Source organism: Podarcis muralis, chromosome 3 (genome assembly GCF_964188315.1).
Source record: "Podarcis muralis chromosome 3, rPodMur119.hap1.1, whole genome shotgun sequence".
NCBI lineage: Eukaryota > Metazoa > Chordata > Lepidosauria > Squamata > Lacertidae > Podarcis > Podarcis muralis.
Genome location: NC_135657.1, coordinates 113,705,350 through 113,711,763, shown reverse-complemented (window position 1 = coordinate 113,711,763; position 6,414 = coordinate 113,705,350).

Below are 6,414 nucleotides of genomic sequence, written 5' to 3'. Positions count from 1 at the left end.
TGATGGTAAGAGACAAAGACAGAAATTCAGGAGTGGAGCAGAATGTCTCCCGCCCCACCTCTACACAAAACTCTGGAAACAAATTACATGGAAGGCAGCGAGTGCGTGTCAAATCGACTTCTACCACACTTCAGGGTGAAGACAGGCAGACATTCTTAATCCAATATGGTTGAAATCAAACGGATCGTTGTTCTCTGGGCTGCTGTAAACAGCAGCTGTGCAAAGTTGGGGAATTCCACGATTCTCACCCAAGGAAATAATTCAGACTCTCCCAAAGTGATGATGAATGCTACTTGAAGAGATGTCTCGTTCTGCTTTGCTGATTGCACACAATTTCCATGCCCCAAATCAAGGGCACACCCCACCCTCGCTGCAATTCCACATATCGCCACCTGCAAAGTCAGTAGCAGGGGAAAGCAGCCAAGACGTTGAGGAGGAGACGGAAGCAAACACCCAGCAATTTAAAGTTCCTTCTCTTCTTGGCTGCTCGAGAACAAGGGGGAAAGTTATCAGGAGGGTGAGCCAACAGCGGTGTGCTTTCCTTGCCAGGATCACGAGGGCAAGAGAGGTCTGAAAGCAAACTTTTTCCAACCATGGGCATCCAAACTAGCGGTCAGAACTGAGAGTTGCTATAGGAATATGGGGGAAATAATTCGCCATAGCACTAGGCAATCATTCCATTAGCCAAGGATTTCAGCATGACAGATGACACATGGAATACCCCCTTTTCCTCCCAGCTGAAGATTCTCCTGACTCTCCCAAATCCAATTGGCGGGGGGGGGGGGGAGGGAGCCCTGTTGTGCTAGCAGGAGTCCTTGCACAGGCTTCCACTAGCAGGCCTTGTTAGCTGATTCCTACCTGTTATATGTAATGCATCTCATTTAGGTATTAACCAGACCTAACAATGACCTAAAAAGGTAAAGGTACCCCTGCCCGTACGGGCCAGTCTTGACAGACTCTAGGGTTGTGCGCCCATCTCACTCAAGAGGCCGGGGGCCAGCGCTGTCCGGAGACACTTCCGGGTCACGTGGCCAGCGTGACATCGCTGCTCTGGCGAGCCAGAGCCGCACACGGAACGCCGTTTACCTTCCCGCTAGTAAGCGGTCCCTATTTATCTACTTGCACCCGGGGGTGCTTTCGAACTGCTAGGTTGGCAGGCGCTGGGACCGAGCAGCGGGAGCGCACCCCGCCACGGGGATTCGAACCGCCGACCTTTCGATTGGCAAGCCCTAGGCGCTTTTACCCACAGCGCCACCCGCATCCAACAATGACCTAAGTTAGGTTAAAAACTGGTAATAAGATGGACAATTATGTCAGTCAACTGGTGGTGGTTTTTTTTTAAAAAAAAGCAAAGCAGTTACCACCAAGGGATGGGGCAGAAATGCACCTTGCATTTCTGGTTTGCATTTTAATGTGAATGGTTTGCATTCTAATGTTAACCTGCCTGATTTACAACTCCTGATGCAATACGTAATCTGAAACGCAGCTCTCCTTCGAAATTCGGACTTCTCTGAATTTTGTGGTGCAGTTCCACAACAAAAAAGGGGGGCAAAAATGTGGATATTAGAGGAAAGAGTGTGTAGAATGTGTACAGTAATGAAAGTCACATATAAATACATTAGGGGACACTGCATGCAAATAAAAGCGTCGTTTTGGAGAAATTCAGACTAAGATGCGGATGAATTTCTGCAGACTTTCTAAAACTGAAACTGCAAACCAATGTGGGCAGGTGGTGAACTTGTGAATGGAACAAGAAAGGTGAGAGAAACCAAAACGGATTCATCCATCCCCATCAGCATGTATTTTAATTAGGCATTCCCTCCCCTCCTCTCAGCAGCCAGAAGCCTCATAGCCAGACCTTTCAGGGACGAACATGGACCAGTGGTACCAAATCGTTTGGGAAACCACCTTCGTAGAAAAGCTAACTGTTATGTGCGCCGGCGTGGTTGCTCGAGAGCGAACAGGCTAGACCCCCACTGGTCTTTTCAAAGGTTTTATTATCGGTGCAAAAACATTCACAATGCAGGGCGTCTCAGTTCCATGTCTTGCTCAGTCACTAGCAGAATCTGGGAGTGGGCGGTCCTTAAACCTTCCCCAGCAGAGTAGTCTCTTGACCCCCATCCTACGCCTCCCCTCTCTGTGCGTAAACCTACTGTGCAGAGAGGGCGTGGGCAAAGGGGGACCTGCCTCCCCCCCCCCCCCCGCTTTGCTCATGCACGGTGTCTTGGCTCCCCCTTGCATCCTCCGAGCCCTGCACCCCTTCCCCACTGGAAGCAGTTTGAAAGCACGTCAAAGTGCAAGTAGATAAATTGGTACCACTCCGGCGGGAAGGTAAACGGCGTTTCCGTGCGCTGCTCTGGTTCGCCAGAAGCGGCTTAGTCATGCTGGCCACATGACCCAGAAGCTGTATGCCAGCTCCCTCGGCCAATAAAGCGAGATGAGCACCGCAACCCGAGAGTCGGTCACGACTGGACCTAATGGTCAGGGGTCCCTTTCCCATTTAGCTCCAAGATTAATTGCCGAATCCGCAACGCCTGGGTTGGGTGATGGCCTGAAGCATCTTTCTCTGACTTCAATCTCCTGAGTAGGCTACCATTTTTTACCTGGCAACTTAAAGCCATGCATCTGGTCATTTTAAGATTTGCTACCTGGTCATCATAGGCTGCTTAGAAGCTTCAACCAGTGCACAGTGAGGTTCTTTGTCTCCTAAAAGTGGAGGGATGCTGAAGGCATATTACACAAGCGCTCCTGTTGCATTTCTTATTCAATTCAAAGCTCTGCTGTTGATCTTCTAAAGCCCTAAAGCAGTCTAGACACTTTCGGGACCATTACCTAGGCTCCTTCACAATCCCAGGGTGATCGAAGCTGCCCCTGTAACGATTCCATGTTCAAACAGCTAAAATGCACCGAGAGGTATCTTCTGTTTATGGAACACCCATTTCCAGGAAAACTGGCTGCTTTCCAAGCGAGAGCATATTTCAGAAGCTTATCTCTTTTTGCTGGCTTGTGTGGGTCAGGGTGATGATAGGTTAGTGAATTTTCATGTAATTTTAGTGCCCGAAAACTGATTTTGTTTATATTGTTCGCAGGTTTAAATGCTTTTTCCATTTGCCTGCCCCAGCTTTCTGGGATGGCATTAAAATAAACAAATTAAATGGATGAAAAATGCCGAGGTCTTTATTTGAACTCCTATTATGCATGCAAGTTGACGTAACCATTGACTTCCTGAACTATATGGGAACCATATCTAGCAGTGTACTTCTACCGGAAAAGAACCCTAGCCTGCTCTCAGGAAAGCTAATAGGCTTTGTCTCTTCATTTTGTTGCTGGATGTTTACAGCCGTATGCTGACTGCATTTTCCTTCCCCTAATGGACAGAATAAGCCCCTGTTGAAACTCAAAGAGCAGGAGTGGAACAGAAGAGTCAAAAGCTCTTAATTTCTGACCTACCTTTAAAAGCATTTGTTCTTTAGCTATTAATTAAGGCATCCAAAGACTTGTTTCGTCCAGGGCTTATATTTTCAGGTCTTCCATTTATACCATTTATTTAGTCTAATTGAAGTTTAATTGAAATTTCCTCTTAGTACAAGATGGGAAAGGGGAGAGCGGCATATGATTCTTCAAGCTGAGGTCAAAAATAATGAGTGTGTCGTTTGTTTTCAAGGGTAGTCGTGTTGTGAAGTCAAAGTCTAAAGCAAAGTACATTGATTTACAGGAAATTGCTCACTTCCATATATGCTAGTCGTTTACAAATGTATTTAGAGGGCCCCTCGAACGCTGATAAGCTTTGCACTAGTAGTGCCAAATCTGTTTCCAACAACGTCAGTGCCTCTTTAGAAATTTTCTATGCCCACTGCTGGTATTCAAAGTTCAGAAAAACATTTTATTTACAACATCCTACAGCGGACAAAGGCAAAACTTCCACTGTTCCAACAGCTGGGAGGCTCTGCATATAAACACATCTAAACCAAAGAAAGTGGGGAAAACATTCTTTATTTCCCCTGAAGCCTATTATTAATTTTATCGCCATCGTTATCATCCTCCTCCTAACCTCCCCAGATTAAAAGCTATTCATTGGCTTACGAAAGTGAAGCTGATCAGGTCTACGGCACTGATGCTAAATTAAACTGGTACTCTGTGCACTGCAAAATGAGTGGAAAGATCCGATGAATTAGCAGTTGTGGCGACAGTACCCAAATGGTGCATTGATGCCAGTTGGGTGGCACTATTATCTTAATAAAGTGTTCACATAACCCTACGGTAGTGTTTTGATGTGGAAATGCACCCTGTTCCTTGTGAACTAATCCTGGGAGCAGTAAGAGCTAAGGGAGTTCACCCCGATCAATACTAATTTTTAAAAAATTGGAATGGATTCCATGAAGCAGCAAATGTTCATATGCCTTTTGGAACATATCTCTGGAACCAACCAGCTCTAGTTGTACCACCAACAAGTGGGAGAAATTATATTTTTTACTTTTAAGCAGCATTACTTATTAAAGTGAATTTCTTGACATTCTAAATTTTGTAGCTACCCATGTTTACCAGCTCCATCTGGTACGCAGGCTGAGACCCTATCTGCCTGCGGACTGCCTCGCCAGAGTGGTGCATGCTCTGGTTATCTCCCGCTTGGATTACTGCAATGCACTCTACGTGGGGCTACCTTTGAAGGTGACCCGGAAACTGCAATTAATCCAGAATGCGGCAGCTAGACTGGTGACTGGGAGCAGCCGCAGAGACCACATAACACGGGTCTTGAAAGACCTACATTGGCTCCCAGTATACGTTTCCGAGCACAATTCAAAGTGTTGGTGCTGACCTTTAAAGCCCTAAACGGCCTTGGTCCAGTATATCTGAAGGAGCGTCTCCACCCCCATTGTTCTACCCGGACACTGAGGTCCAGCACCGAGGGCCTTCTGGCGGTTCCCTCACTGCGAGAAGCCAAGTTACAGGGAACCAGGCAGAGGGCCTTCTCGGTAGTGGCGCCTTCCCTGTGGAACACCCTCCCACCAGATGTCAAACAACAACTACCAGGCTTTTAGAAGACATCTGAAGGCAGCCCTGTTTCGGGAAGCTTTTAATGTTTGATGTATTATAGTATTTTAATATTCTTTTGGAAGCCGCCCAGAGTGGCTGGGGAAGCCCAGCCAGATGGGCGGGGTATAAATAATAAATTTATTATTATTATTATTATTATTATTATTATTATTATTATTATTATTATTATGTGTGTTTTCCTACAGGTACCTAAACTAGCACTTACCAGGTTACCTTCCTAAGGTTTTTTATAGTTTTTCCAGACATATTAGACACACGGTTATGTGTTTTATTTACTTTAATCATTGATCCGGTGCATGAAACATTTGTTAGTTCATTTGATCAAGTTTAAAGACAATTGGAAACACCCAACCCATAAATTAAATTAAAAAACCGACTGCAGATTTCTCTGTGTTCAACAACCCTAGAAACGTAATTGATATTAACAGTACAATTCTATGCATGGCTACTTTGAAGCAAGCCCCAATGAGTTCAACAGGAACATACCCCCCAGGTAATTGTGTACAGGACTGCAACTAGGGCCATCTTTAGCAGATGCGGCGCCGGGGTGCAAATATCCGCCCAGCGCCCCTAATTACCATGGATGGGGTGTGTGTGAAGCTGTGCACTGCCGGCCATGGGGGGGCCACAACTCTCTCCCATGCTGCTGCGGGAGAGCAATCCCCACAGAGGCTTGGGAGTGAAACTGCGTGCCTGCCAGCCATATAGTTGGCAGGGCGCAGCTGCCATCCTAAGCCTCTGCAGGGATCGCTCTCCTCCCGCAGAGGCTTGGGAGGCAAGTTGCATGCCATGCCAGCCATATGGTTGACGGGGCGCAGCTGGCAGGCGTGCAGGGAAAGGGAAGCCTCTGGCAAAGCTGCGCAGCTCCACCACTGGCTGGGGTGCCCCTGAGAGGCCGGCGCCCTGGCACAACGCACCACTAAGCCCTATGGGAAAGACGGCTCTGACTACAACCAAGAGGATCAAGAGTCATTATTGCAGGGGGTTGGACTAGATTACTCTTGGGGTCCCTTCCAACTCTACAAATCTATGATTCTATAAAATGATCAATGAAAGACCCTCAGGGGAATGGTGTTGGGTTTTTTTATTCATTTTTCCCTATCAGTACAAACACCAAAGTAAAAAGACACGTACCCTCAGGGGAATAGTATTTACCAGGCAGGTTAAGTTTTAGGTTTCTTAAAGTCAGGTTTGTATGCACACTTTCCTGATTCTCCACGGTGCAATAGTCACCAATGTGGATATCATGAGGCGTCACAGACCAATGTGGATCTGATGGAGCAGAGTTTGCTTACATTATTAACAGTGCAGTGAGTTCCACTGAGTTCAACAGGACTTACTCCCAGGCAACCATCAACT